Source organism: Lissotriton vulgaris, chromosome 3_1 (assembly GCF_964263255.1).
Source record: "Lissotriton vulgaris chromosome 3_1, aLisVul1.2, whole genome shotgun sequence".
In the NCBI taxonomy this organism is placed as follows: domain Eukaryota; kingdom Metazoa; phylum Chordata; class Amphibia; order Caudata; family Salamandridae; genus Lissotriton; species Lissotriton vulgaris.
The window spans coordinates 1,784,736,835-1,784,752,179 of NC_141689.1; the positions used below are offsets into that span (position 1 = coordinate 1,784,736,835).

Sequence of the window (15,345 nt, forward strand, 5' to 3'; positions counted from 1 at the left end):
ACACTGTCCAACCAGGCCCAGAATCTGGGGTTTAAAAGTGAGACAAGTGTCCATTTTCACTCCAAGATTCTTGTCCACCACGGTGTCAGCGGAAGGTGGAAACATGGTGCGGGCCACCAGGACTTCCAGCAGGGGACTGGAGGGCATCCAAAGAAGAGAACATCCGATTTATCAGAGTTGCACTTCAACTGGTTCTGTTGGAACCATGCAAAGATAGCCTCCAGGCAGCTCTTAATACGCTCTCCATTGAAGTCCATATTCCCTTTGCACATGAAAAGAAGCTGGGTGTCATCGGCGTATGAGACAATCCGAGCACCATAAGATTCAGCCAGCGCCGCCAGAGGGGACATATAGATGTTGAAAAGAGTGGGGCTTAAAATAGACCCCTGGGGAACTCCCACCTCCAGAGGCAGCACTACAGCTGAATTCAGAGGGGCCCAGACTCTCTGTTGGCGGTCAGAAAGAAAAGACTCTAACCATTTGAACACCCTCCCTTCTACTCCGATCTCCAAGAGTCTTGCAAAGAGGCGGTTGTGAGGGACGATGTCAAACGCCGCCGAAAGATCTAATAACACCAGCAAAGCTTTTCCTCACCCATCCTGGACCTCTTTGATGGCCTCCGACATTTCTAGCAGTGCCGTTTCGGTACTCATGTTTGCCCGACAACCGGACTGGGTGTGATGGAGGACACCATGCGTCTCCACAAAGTCAGAGAGAACAGATTGTACAGGCTTTTCCACGACCTTCGCCAGGGCCGGGAGCAGGGAGATAGGCCTATAGTTCGCATGGCTGCTAGAGTCGAGGGTTGGCTTTTTCAAGAGGGGCAGAACCAGCGCTGGTTTCCAAGCCTGCGCCACCATACCCATCTCAAAAGAGTGATTTAAAATCGGGTTGATGATGGGGTTAATAACATGTGCAATTTTGGCTAAAAACTTCGCGGGACAGGTGTCCAGCGGAGAGCCGGATTTCATTTTAGATCAAAAATCTAACGAAGCTTTAGGCCTGAGAGGAGGGAAGTTAGACAGAAATGGCTGCCCTGAGGCCGGCAAAGACACCAAGGGCACGAGGTTGGCAACTTCCACCGGTGCAGCCGGCACAAAGGAAGCCTGAATGCTCTGAATTTTATGGGCAAAGAAACCTGCCAATTGGGTGACCCAGGGTTCAGAGAAAGAGCACTTGTATGTAATGGAAACGGGCGATGTAAATTCTTTCTTGGAACACCTTAACAGCAACTCTGGCCAAACAAATCCGGCTTGGAACCTTCCATTTTGGGCAGATTACCACACAACTTCTAAAACTCTTTCTCCTTCCACAAAAGATAAAGGAAGGAGGTCCAGCTCTAAATTTTAGACAGCTTCTAGTTGTATAAACATGCTATTGGGTAGTTGCATTCGGAGGGCCCCTCCAGCCTAAAATGCCAGGAATAGTAACTTGGATTTTTTTCTTTTCTGGTGCAACTAACACAGGCGACTTCCAAGCAGAATTAGGAGGTGGTAGATTGAATGTGCATCTTGGGGCAGTCACTGTATGAGATGGAGTCTCCATCTGGATCTTGTACCATTTTGAGGTTGCGAATGTGGGTGATGCTGGTGCACTGCTGGGGACAGGGCTGCTTTGCGAAAACCTCTTCTTCCTTATCACCTCCCACCATGATCAGAGCTGATTCCCCGCTCTCATCATCACCACTGCTTGCTGTGACTTTTAAGATCCTCATCCCACCCGATTGTGAGATGTTTTTTCATATGGGGCGTTTGGCCTCAAGTACATAGTGTGAATCAGGCTTACAGTGACAAACACTTGTGTGACAAATGGAGCATATTGCAATGTTATCCTTTTGCTTGCTAATCGTAAAGGAGTCCCAAACTGGGAAGGATAGCTTTCTTAGTGTGCCACTGGTGCCACACACCCTGACAATACCCAAAGAACTGGAGGAAGGTGGGTGTGTCAAGTATTGCCTCTCTGCAGTGAATACTTTAAGTGTGGTAGTTGTAGAATCAAGTCTCAGCGGGGGCCTTACAAATATGGAAGATGGTGGTGGTGGTGGAAACAGTGCCACATTCTTTGCAGCAGGTCGAATAGGGGGGTAATGCTGGTGTCCTCTAAGGCAGTTTCCATGACAAAGACTGGCTCATCCTCTTCATCCCCTTCCATAATTCTAAAGCTTTCAGGAACTTTCCTTTTCACTTGTCTCCTGTGGTGGGTCTCAGACTCAGCCAGGGTCCAATCCATGTCCAGATCATCAGAAGGGGACTTCGAGAAGATGGTGGAGTACCCTTTCTTTTTCTTGCTGGAGATTGAGGAGTCAATCGTTCAAGAAGAGGTACATCTTACTCAGCAGGAGCTCAACCTCCTGTTCTGGTTCTACGCTAGGAAGATATATTGATGGCTGCGCTCCTTTTGTCCACTGTGCTGTTTACTGTGATGATTGGTTACTAGTTTGTGGCTGAGACAAATCCAATTCAGACTCACTGCTCTTCGCCATGATTGCAGTGGCTGCCTCACTGAGAGACAAGGGCTTGGCCTCAGGTTGGGGTGATGCCATCATTCATGCAGGAGTGATGCTTCCAGATTGCTGCCCAGAAGATGGTGTGGCAGGCACAAAAACTGTCTTGAAAAAGAAGGAGTGCACCCCAGTGGAGGCAATCTGCTTCTTTTGATCCTCACTGGCCACTTTCTTGGCAGCACCTTTCTTTGGTATCATCTTCAAGCTCTGTCAGTTGGCCTTAGCTGCACAAGAGGTAGAGAGCAGGACCCAAGAGTTGTTGTCACATCACTTTGAGCCCGCCTTCTGTCTGGCAGTCCTGTGGGTGATGTCTCTTGTTCAGCTAAAAGCAAACAAGTAAGGAAAACATTTAGTGAAACATGCCATTTTTGCAGTTTAAATTATTCATAGTACAGACAATATAATTTAATGTGGTTTCCTAAATAATTAACAACTATAGAGTATCCATTCCAAAGTCAAATCACAATTGCATTACATAATATCAGATAACAACCTGCAGTGAATGTCTGCTTTATGTGTATCTAAAGGGAGACACCTGGGACAGGCAGACAGGTCCTGGGAAAACAAGGGTTAATCTTTTAAAAGTATTGCTGGTGTGCACCTATGGCAGGCAGGGGGCCCAGGAAAAAATGGAAAAGTCTTTAAAAAAATGAATGTTTGAGTGCACCTATGGCAGGTAATGGATCCAGGGAAAAATTGAATAATCCTTAAAAAATGAATGCTGGTGTAGGCCGATGGAAGGCAGGGGATCCAAGGGAACATGAGTATTGACAATCCTTAAAAAATGAATGCTGGTGCACAGCAGGTGCCTATTGCAGGCAATGGGTGGGGGTATAATCAAATATTTTTTCATTAACATACATTTTTTAAAATGTAAAAAGGAAAATAAATGAATGAATTATTAAAAATATAAAAATGCATTAAAAATAATATGAATTGCTGGTGTACTAGGGGACTTTGTGAAACGTATTGGGAGGCAAAGAGGTGCAAGGGGAAATGGAAAAAATGCATATAATATTAAACACTGTTCATATACACATATACTACAATGATACTCAAGCATATTAAATTAGTATCAGGCAAAAGCAGAAAAAAGAACAAAAAGGCATTCCCATCTCCTATTAATCTCCCTAAAAATTGCTATGAAAACTGTAAAAAAGTATTTAACATACTAGCTGGCTGCACAAAATGGCTACCGGCCACAAGGTCAAACAACAACAACAAGCAAGGAGGCATGGACACAGGAAAGAACTCATGCAGGCCTATGGCAAAAGTGCACTGGCTATCTATGCAAAATAGCTACAGGCCACATGTCCAAACAACAACAAACAAGGAGGAAAGGACAGCAAAGAACACATGCAAGCTTATGGCAAACCACACACTGATTAGCTACACAAAATGGCCACCGATCATGTGGTCAAACAACAACAAGAAGCAAGGAGGCATGAACACAACAAACAAATGCAGGCCTATTGCAAAAGCACACTGGCTGGCTACACAAAATGGCCACTGGACACATTGTCAAATAACAAGTAAGGAGGCATGGGCAATAAAGAACACATGCAGGTCTATGGAAACTGTCTACACAAATTGACCCTGGTCACAAGGCATGGAGAACAAAGACAAATGATGGCCCATGGCAAACACACACACACTGACCAGACTTAGGAGGCATGGTAAACAATGGAGAAAGCACAACCTATAATTCAGCAGTGCCCCAAAAAATAATTAAGTGAGCTATACATTTTTTTACAATACCACATCTCCTCCCAAGTCATCAAATATCATCTCACCAAAATACATTTTCTGTAGAAAAAATGTGAAATACAAAAAAAACAAAGAAAACCAGAAATTTTAACTCAGTCCAATACCAACACTGACCTAAATAATGTTTTAAAACAACATATACCACAGAAAAATTTGTTTCATGTACCCAATGACTAGTACTGGCTGAAAGGTTCATGGACAGACAAGGCATCATAGTAAAATAAATAAATAGTTCAACTTTAAAAAGCATGGAGTAAATGCACTGAATTGTGCAAGATTTTTCACTCACAAAAGATAAAAAGTTAAATGCAAAAAAATAAGTAAGCCCTTCTGCAACTCCAGGAATCCAGACCACCCACCAGAAACACAATACAATCTAAAAATTGAATAAAAGTACACATAGATGCTGGTTCATGCCCTATTTCAAACAAGCAACACTCTAATACAAATGTATTTTAACTTACTTGTGATGTCACAAAAATAAAGTCCTTGAAATCCAATGGTATATATGCTGCAGGAATTGCAGACAATGAGAGCGATCCTTCCAAATCCAAATCAAAAGTGACGAGGAGATAAATAAAAGCAATAAGAAAAGCCTGCTGGGTAGGAAGATGAAGTTGAAGTCTCTGGTGCACTTCCTTATTGGTGAAATAAAAAAGTTAATTAAAATGCTTTTTGCACTAAAAAACAACATGAACAGTCTGTTAGAAACAATATTCTCTCTAAAACATCTTTTGAGTTGATTTAGCACCTTGTTGGGTAGAGTATCCTTTCGAGAAGCAGCCGCTGCCCCTTGCGCTAGCCAGTATCTTGAAAATGGTGCTAGTAGCCTCTGTGGTAATCCGAAGCCATTCTAGGCACCGGCAAATCTCAAGCAGGCACTCGCCGGCAGCCAGCAAATTTAATTATGCTTCAAAGCCCACGCTAAGACAAGTCTTGCACGCGCCAGCAGGAATATATTTCTACCATACGCCGGTTGGCGGAATTAAGCAGGAGCTCTGCGTTATTACAATTATGCCCAGGCCTAATGTTAAGTACTCTCTTTGGAGCATTACACTCCTGCAAAGGTCATGCTTATGTCATGTAATGTGTCAGCCCTTAGCAGTGAGACATTTGTTCAACATGATGCAGCCAGCAGGAGATTTCATGCCTCAGAGCATTCCTTTGGAGATTGTGCTGCAGCCTGTGCCAGCAAATCAGCAGTGGTACTGCAGTCAGTCTGATGGAAATTTCTCATTGCAGCACACCTCATTGGCGTGTCAACAACATACTTGTTCTGCTCTACATAGCAATTTTTGTCAGCATGTGGGGCCACACACCCCTGGCACATACAGATGACATTTTGGGGTATGAGTGATAAAAAACAGACTGAAGTTTCAATAATATATTAAGGGAACTTTAACAATTGCTACTGACATCGGCATTTATTTAGGATTTTGTACAAAACAGTGGTATCTTTGAAACACAGCAACTTTATTGAAATATGTAATCAATTTGATATTGCAATAGTAATTATTACTGTTTTTCTTTTATTTTCTTACTTTAATCGATCCAACATGCATATATTTCCAGTGTGACAGCAGAAAGTCATGTCCCAACCTCAACTTTTCCTAAACGACTCAGGGGAATTAAATTTACCATGGATAGAATGGGTCAATTTGTTGTATTTCTACCTGGAAATCATATGGGGAGGGTGAAGAAGTTCTTACTGCTAAGGAAACAACTCATTCTCTACCACAATCTCAGCAGCAATCAATGGAAGAAAGGTGTAGAAGTGCCTTCATGATCCTGGGCATGAAGAAGGTGGGAAAGAACAATGGGACATTTAACAAACTGCTTTTAAGAAACAGGGGGATTGTTTGGAGGAAAGATCAATAAAAATTTGGAAAGGAACAAATTCTTCAAATTTACTCAATGTAACATTAAAAGGTTATCACCCAAATTACCTTATTAAGAGGATTAGCATAAACATGTGAGTTTTGTGAGTTTTGAGATCTAAATGCCAAAAATTGTAGAACCCAAGAAGATCTATTTACTCATAATCATGATTTGGTCAAAGCCACAGACATTGCTAAAAATGTTGAGAACGCCACCATTATTATTAAAGAAATTAAGTGTGTTGACATGCAAGACATGAAATTGTGAAAGACACAAACATCTTGATGATAGTAAGTCCAAGAAATGTAACAAGATGAGACCCAATACAGATATGGAATGGCCTTAATGAATATGATGTGGTAACATAGATCATTTAGACCAGTAGCTCTTCACCTATTGACTCTTAAGGACCACCAATAAATCATTACTGGAACCCAGGGACCCCACTGCATAATTATTTGGATCAAAGGACCACCACTGAGTCATTACTGGAAGCAAGGGACCCCAGCCTAGGCATTTTTAATGATTTGAACCAAAAATCAATACACAAAAAATGCAGATAAAAAAAATCATCAAAGAAAAAAACAAAGGATGAAATATTTGATCTAATCCACAAAACAATATAAAAAACTAAACAATATTTTGATTCCAATATGAAAAGTTGAAGCATTTCTAAATTCAATTGAGGCTAATCATCCTCCGCACTATCAGCCAGATTCATCAAGCCAAAAACGGCTCGCAAAGGGCCAGATTCTGAGAATCTGGCCCTTTGCGAGCGCTATTTTTGCATTTAGGATTCATCATCCCAAGTGCAAAAATTGCATTTTTAGAAATCGCATCTTTGCGAATAATTGCTTTTAAGGAATCTCAATTAGAGATTCCTTAAATGCAATTCAAGAAGCATTTGAAAATTGCGAAAACGCTATTTTGGGCCGCTATTTACCGCGAGGTCAAACCTCGTGGTAAATAGCGAAAACTTAGGAAAATGCATTTAAATGCATTTTTCTAAGTTGCATGTTACACACACACATGTCCTTTGGACATGTGTGTGCGCAACACCAATGTAGTTTACATTTCAAGGGTGCTACAGGGTGTCCTTTAGACACCCCTGGCACCCTTGAAATCGCATCCTTATTTGCGATTAGCAATTTGCTAATCGCAAATAAGGAATGTGTAGGAATCGCAATTTATTTAGTGATTCCTACATGAATCCCGTTTTGCAAGTCCTTAATAGCGATTCCGTAATAATCGCTATTAAGGACTCGAAAACGGCACTATGATGAATCTAGCTGTATATTCTGTTTAATGCACTTGCATTGCTCCCACAAATAAATCTGATTGTAGCCTCCAATTTCAAACTCCTTCACATTTACAGAACAGTTTATAACTTTCAATTGTACATGTTGCTTCATTATTTATTTATTTACACTTTGTTAATCTGTTAATATTGTCTACATTTCTAGGGAGTGACATATCCCCTTAGTAGGCTTTATCAACCCCCAAGGGTCCCCAGACCACAGGTTAAAAACCACTGATTAGATAATAGCACAACATGTATGTAAAAAAACTCTATTTGTCATAATTGTAGCAAGAGGAGACATTATGCCAGCACATGTAGAAAAACAAGTTCTACCCCTTCGGACAATGCAGTTTCAAAACTCTATTTTTTTGTACTAAGTTAAATTTGAATACTATTGTCGACCTATCATGTTGCAACATCAGATTAGATGGTCACATGTCACATTAATGGCTGGCTCATGATTTCCATATTTTTGGATAAACAGTGCACTTTTGCTTGCGACATATGGGCTCAACACTTATACTCCGGTACAACTAGACATTACACCCTGTGTACATAACAAAAAAAACATTTCTCTTGAGGACAAGGTAAAAGTGTTAATTGCATTTAAAAGAGGGTCTACAGTAGGAAACATTTACACAGTGACAATGAGTTCTAAATTTCTAGGTTGAAGGTACAAGAAGGAGTTTGGGATAAAACTTGACCCTAATGAGAAAGATCTTTTTCTCTTAGTGGAAGCCCCTTGAGTCACATAGATATTTGCTCTGAGTTTCCAGAATTGTTAGCAGATAAATCAGGTGTATTCCATAAGCTAAAACTAAAGAATAGAGCCAAACTGTTGGCATTCAAAGAACGTCCTGTACCTCATTTGAACAGACAATCGCCTTTAAATGAAAAATAAAAGGCTGACTTACAACAAAGTAATCTCTGTATGACTTTCCTGTTTTGTTAGCCACAAACGTGAATAATGAAGGTTTTAACATGTGCGATGATCATACAAATTTTTATTTCAATTATGAGAAAATGTCCCTTTTTGTTTGGTCACCCCCATTTTTTCTGGATGTTATTGTTTGATTTTAGGGTCTGCACACTGGGGCACTGCTGTCCAGTACCCAGTGCATGTGCTCTGACCCATGAAACAAATGCACATTGGCTATCCCTAACTTGTATATTTAACCCCTTCCATGCTTATGACGAGCTCAGCTCGTCATGAGGCACAGTGGACCTGTGCTTATGACGAGCTGAGCTCGTCATGAACAATGGCTTTCAAAGCCTCTCAGTACAGGAGGGGAAAACCATTAGCAGCCAAGGTGTTAATTCTCTTACAGGCACAGCAAAGCACTCAATGACAGCATCACCCAGAAACTCCTTAAGAAACCGCTGAACATTCAAAACGCATCCGCCAGACTCATCCGCAATATCCCCCACTGCAGCCCTTTCACTGGTCACCTGAAAGTCCTCCACTGGCTCCTAGTCAACAAAAAAATCACCTTCAAGCTCCTCACACATGCCTACAAATCACTACACAACTTGGGGCATGTGCACCTCCACACATTCCGTTCACCTACCAGAAACCTCGCTCAATCCAACAGGCCCTGGCCACGGTCCCATGTATCCGCAAGACCACTGCTGGAGGAAGATCCTTCTCCTTCCTCGCAGCAAAGACCTGGAACACCCTGCCTCTACATCAATAATCAAACAGCCAAACCCACTGCCTGCATCCTATTTATTAAATAACACACCCGCGTCTTGATATGCAAAAAGGGGAACAAAATAAACCTCCTCAAGCACAGTGTTTGGACAAAAGGGCAGAAATAACCACCTAAAAAATAAATGATGTTTCATTTTATTGCAGATATACAGTCTTAATTTATTTTGCAAATAAATAATACAACAATCTTAGCAACATTCATATATAGATAATAATTAGTCCATTAAATAGATATACAAAACAGTAATTAATGTACAATATTGCCACAAGAACAGCTCACAGACCAAAGCATGAATCGAAATATTGTTCATGAAACCCCACAAAATCATAAATTCAAATGATAACCACACTCATGCCCCGTTCATTCAAACACATGGAAAATACACGTAACAAGACTGCTCAACTCCATGTACACCTACAACAGACACATAAATCATCAAGCAGAATTGTTTTATACACATTTTTTTGAGAACGTTATTTTCCAGAGAATATCCAGACTTCCTAAAGGAGTAGCACCAGTCGTGTGGAGAAAATACGCTGACACCTGTGTCAGTGCAGGCACCCTGATACATGGATTACACCTTCTGCAGGGTGCTATACAGATAGTGGGAGGGGCATTGCATGTCTAGAGAGTCTAGCAAATGATACAGACAGATCCTGAGTACAATAGCTTAACCCCTTTGGTGCTCATGACGGGACGGTTCCGTCATGAGCATCGGTCGCGCTGTGCTCATGACGGTACCGTTCCGTCATGACCACAACCGCGATTGGAATGTTCAGCACCAGGGGAGAATCAGCGCCGCAGGCAAGGTGTTAAATACCATGCCGATAATAAAAACCATGCACACTGGAACGCGACGAGTGGGGGAAAAAATCCTCACCAAACTACGTAAAGAAGACCGAGTCATGCCATTTACCCTAATGATGGAACCTTATAACCCGCTACCAACAATCGCATACCGCGTGGTAGTTGACAACATGAAGTGAAGTGCCCACACCAGCTAACAACAGGGTATCCAAGCCACCACCCTAGAGTCATAAGGTGGAAAAGGGTGAAGGTAAGAAAAGCCTGTGAATCAGTTGCGTGATCAGAGATTGTTGTTACGACTTGCGGGATAATGATATAACCTGGTCGTTGTAACAACTGCGTTGTAATTCCCTGCGGGGAAAAATAATGCGTGAAAAATAGGTATATTCGCTGTCCAGTTATGTGCAGCCAGTGCTCAGACTTGAATGAGGTGCAACATTTTTCCCAGAAACACACAATAGCCTGACTTAAATGGGCAGAAGTGACTCCTCTAAACTCAATAGAATTGCAGATTTGGGGGTCTGTCCCTCCTTTTGAGATCCCCAGTGTCAAAAAATGCATGACCGGTTTGTCTGTAGCACGTCAAAGGTTTGCTCCCTTTAGAGGGAGCAAACAGGATGCTAGAACAATTCTTGTATATTGCTTGTTTGGTTGATGGAGGGCCCTGCTTTTGTCCTACCAGGCTTCTGTCTGTGGGTTTCTTGTGGGTATAGCTGCCTGTTTCAGACTGGGCTTTAGAGCTAGATCTGGGAGAAACCTAAGATCACCTTAGTGCATTCCCCACTTACATCCTTAGCCAGTGCTCAGAGCCCAAGTTTAGTATGGGTGAAGACTTTTGCCATCTTGAAAAAAAACCTAATAAATAGCATTTTGGGCCGGTGTGCAGTGTAGGAAAGAGGAACCACTGCAAAGGTAAGGTGGCCAGGGCCTGGAAACTGTTACTCTATTAGTCAGGAGGAACTGGGGAGTGTCTTAGGAAATTCTCCACCCACACGCTGATGAACCCTATAAAGCTGGACCCTTCATCAAAGCACTGCTGGACTTGTGAAAGAGTACTAAGCAGACTAACCCCGCTGCACTTGGAATCTGTGACCTATGAGAAGGACTGGAGGAGGTTGGGCCTACTTTCATTTGAAATCCAAGAACAGAAAGACCTCCAAGGAGAATAGGTCTGATTTCTTGGGTGGCCCCAGAAACATCTCAGTTTCATATCCGACTCGGTTAAGGTCCCTAACTCAGATTTGAGGATTGTTTTAAACCGGACACATGAACTGAAGCTTACTATGCTACCACCTCAGTGAGTATTCCAATCGAATATGAAACAGATATTTTGAGAGCAAGGCTTGTTATTCCTTGGAGACTATGAGGGGTATTTATTCCCTTGACAGTGTTATTAATCAATCATGAGTCTCTGGAAATGTAAAGGCGGCATTCCAGATATCAGACAGCCCTTTTTTGAACGCTCATTTAACAGAAAGCAGCACTGGACAAAAGTTACATTCCAGGTCAGGGTTTTGAGTATGCTAATGCGGTGCATTATGGAACACTGCCATAGAAAACTTTTTCATTGATAACTGAAACAGCACAAAGTGGTATTTACCTGCTATTCTTTTAAGCAACTCATTTAGGAGCTTTATGTGAACATTTATTCAGTTAAAGTAATGTGTTGTAATCATATTTAAATGCTTTATGATGTCCCATATGTCATTTTTTGAAACAGAAGTTTCTGCTACAAAATATAGAATATTGTTTATGTTTATTGTAGTTTAAGTTTAAAAGGAGTTTCAATATGGGAAATTTTAGATTGAAACAGGCAGTTGTAATGCTGAAATGATTCTTTCCTGGCATTTCTTATGGAGAGTGTTTAAGGGCTACATATGCAAAATAAACAATTGATGGATGGAATGCTGGACAATGCAAACATTCACCCCCAGCCACAAGGATCTGGGTTAAATTCATCATTCTTTTGCTCACCACACCACCCCAGTTTGGACCCAGCCATATGCAAATCAGTCTTGACCCTGTTCCTTCTAGGACTTAATGCAGAATAATGCCATACATTCGGCCCAGTACAGAGATCTAGGCCTAAATCCATTGTTTTTTTGCTCACCATGCCATTCCAGTTAGGACCCAGCAATATGCAAATCAGTCTTGACCCTGCGCCCTATGGGAACAGCCCAGCCCGAACTGCCAAGACAGGTCCTCTCTGGACCGGAAACAAGCATCCTGGGACCAGTTTCAGGGCATCACCCTCTCTCCATGCCACTGGAGTCAAGCTATCCTAACTGATGAGGGCTGAAAGCCTGAAACCGGTCCGGGGATGCTTGTTTCCAGTCCACGGAGGACCCAAAGTATGGCACCACCTCCTTCTTTAAACCACCACCCTCCTTCAATACCGCCCAGAAACTAAATATTGGTGCCTGTGTCGAAACCTTCGATAATTTGATTGAAGCACTAGAAGCAGCAAATGGCAAAAAGATCACTAAATATCTAAATAAATTTGCAGATGACGGTATAAAAGAAGTGATAAAGAAAATACCCCAAGTGATGTACCATCAAATCAAAGGGGCACTAAACAACAAGTTCAATCCAATGGTAAATATCAACTATGGAAGGTGCATCTTCAAACAGGAAAGGCAGAGAGCTGGTGGAAGGATAGATGAGTTTGTAGAAAGACTTGAGTTGCTCATAAAGCATTGCAAGTCCAATGAGTTCAACAATGAAGAGGCCATTTATCTCAGGTTGACAAATAGATGCATCTCCTATTCCTTCAGATGTTGAATGCTGAAAGAGACAGTCTGGAATGAGGACTCATGACTGCCAAAGTGGAGGAGAGAACTGATAGACAGGCGGCTAACATGGAGGCCAGAATGGCTCAAAATGAATCAGCACTGAGCATGAAAAGAAAGTTAAAACAGAAGGCAGAAGAACTTAAATTAATGTTTCCAAAGAAAAGGAAATTTTGTTTTTGATGGGGATTTTCCTTTCCACATGAGGTAGATGTCCCATTGGTGGACAGGTATACAAAGGCTGCAGGAAAGAGAACTGTTTTGTAACAGACTGCAAAATGAAGCAAAAATCAACTATGACATGTCAGAAAAAACAAAATGGAGGCAAGATCAAGTGTGTCATTGTGAGAAAACAAAAAGAATAACAGAAAGTTCAAAAAGCAACATTCTACACGTTGCCTGTAGGCCAAGCAGCAACATCAGCTGCTGCAAGTAGAAACTGAATGATGTCACTTGTCATCAAATACTTTGCCTAAAAGGTTGCCATCATTGTTGAGAAACAGTGAGGAAGAAAGTTGGCAATGCCAAAGGTGACTGCCAGACAAGGTGCACAAGTAGGATTAGCACGGAAGAATGCCTTTCAAAGCTAGGCCGACAAGTAAAATTACAAAATTCATTTGAGCACAGTCCCAAGATCACAAGTGAATGTTTGCTTCATAACTTTTATCATTGACAGTGGCCGGTGGAGAAGTACAGTGAACTGTCTCTAGTGACCCCGTTAACTCTGTCAAAAACCAAAGTAAAAAAATGGGCTCCTTCAATGCCACTGCAAAGTCAAGGTTCATTCATAGCAACTGAGAATCATAAAAATATTAACGTAAAAGTGCCAATTCATGTCTTGCCAGGCACTTCATTGCGCACATGTTTAATCAGTTTCAGTACTGCTGTTGGAATGGAGCAGATTTCTGAAAACTACAATGTCAATGCATATCATGAGATAGTGAATTAGTTTCCATCTTTGTTTCATGCAATAGGAAAATTATGACCATGAGTGTGCAATTTCACATAAATTAGGACATCTGGACTGTAGCTCAATGCCCTCGTCCAATTGTATTCCATTTACAAGTGTAGTGATGTAATTTGTGACGTCATCTATAGTACGTTGCAGGCACGCATGTTTTAGTTAGCTGAACTAACTATAATGGGGGAATTTCTATGGTTTTGTACAAGTAAAATGTCCAACTAACTATAACACCCCTGAAACCTATGGTTCTTTCCAGTGAATATATATCTGGTATCCCTGTCGATACCATGCACTTTAACTTTAGAATACAGTATTCTCATGACTGAATGCCGCCTTGCTGGCAAACTCTGATGATTTTCACTTATACTTATCACTTATATGTTTGGAGCACTATTTCATTTGATTAAGACACTTGATAAGTTTAATGGGAATAATATGAAGACTTGGTTAAGGTACTAATGGCATTCATGCTGGAATAACTCAGCTAGAAGATGAGGAGCTCGCGGAGCATATTCCATATATGGAATAATTGAATCAATTTGAAAATGTAATTTTTTTAATTTCCATATTGTACAATTTTACTTGACTGTATTTTACAGCCAATATGTTTTCTCACATGCATTATGTACCAAACAAAAGTATGTCTTCTACGTCCATTAAGGGGCTGCTATTGCACATGCACTTCAAAAAGCGATGGGTGAAGCCTTTAGTCTGTCATGTGATCAAGGGAGGGATCTCCCGAAACGCGTAATGGCAGCAATGGCTAATTAAAGAGTTTGCACGAATTTTGGGTCCACGCTCGTTCTTTCTGTGTTTGGAGTCGAGTGAAGGCGAGATAAACTGGAATATATATATTTTCAAAATGTTTATTAAGGGTCATGAGACTTAGTCTTTGAAGAGATGAAATTAACACCATGTTTTTATGACTTATATATTTATATGTATATATTCATGAATTTATATGTATATATTTATTTATTTGCTTGATATTGCACAAATGTATATACTTCATTTATTCACCCACTTGGGTTGTATTCAAGACCAGGAAGGACTATATATTATTTGTATAGTCCCCTGTTTGTTTCTTTGAACCCTTGAAAACATTATGTGTTTGAGTTGGTGGTTAACTTTAGTCCACCTTTTGTGTCACTGATGCTGTAAATAAATTCCCTTGTGGCTTTGCGATCACATCATGTGATCAAGACAGTGGATACTGCCGAAACGCATAACGGGCATGCTGAGCAAAATTGAGCTTAAATAAATACGCACTTTGTTTGGCACCATCCTTGGGTTCCTCTCTTTGTCTTTTCGAGACTGCGTGCTATCTGGCAGTGTTGGAGTTCTTGGGACGAGTTTTTACTTCTATGTGTTGCACCTGGAGGCTTCCGTTGGTGCGAGAGGAACCCCTCCCCCTCGGTTGTGGTTTGGCGGCAGGAAGCGGAGAGTTTCGTTTTTCGGAGCTGCCATTGCAAAACTTCGGCAGGAAGTTAGCCGCCTAGAACCCCCGGACACTGAAGAATCTTGCCTCGGCTTTTGGAATCGCAGCCTTCGGTTTCGAGAGAGCTGACTGCACAGCGGTAATCCTACGAGGTAGGCGTAACAAGACTGTCCGGTGGGGATCGTGC

The 15,345-nt window shown here is 41.5% G+C and overlaps 1 protein-coding gene across 1 annotated transcript in view; it reads right to left on the bottom strand.

Moving 5' to 3' along the window:
* Positions 1 to 15,345, bottom strand: part of QRFPR (pyroglutamylated RFamide peptide receptor) — a 563,204-nt gene that overhangs the window by 439,138 nt on the left and 108,721 nt on the right. The window lies entirely within an intron of this gene.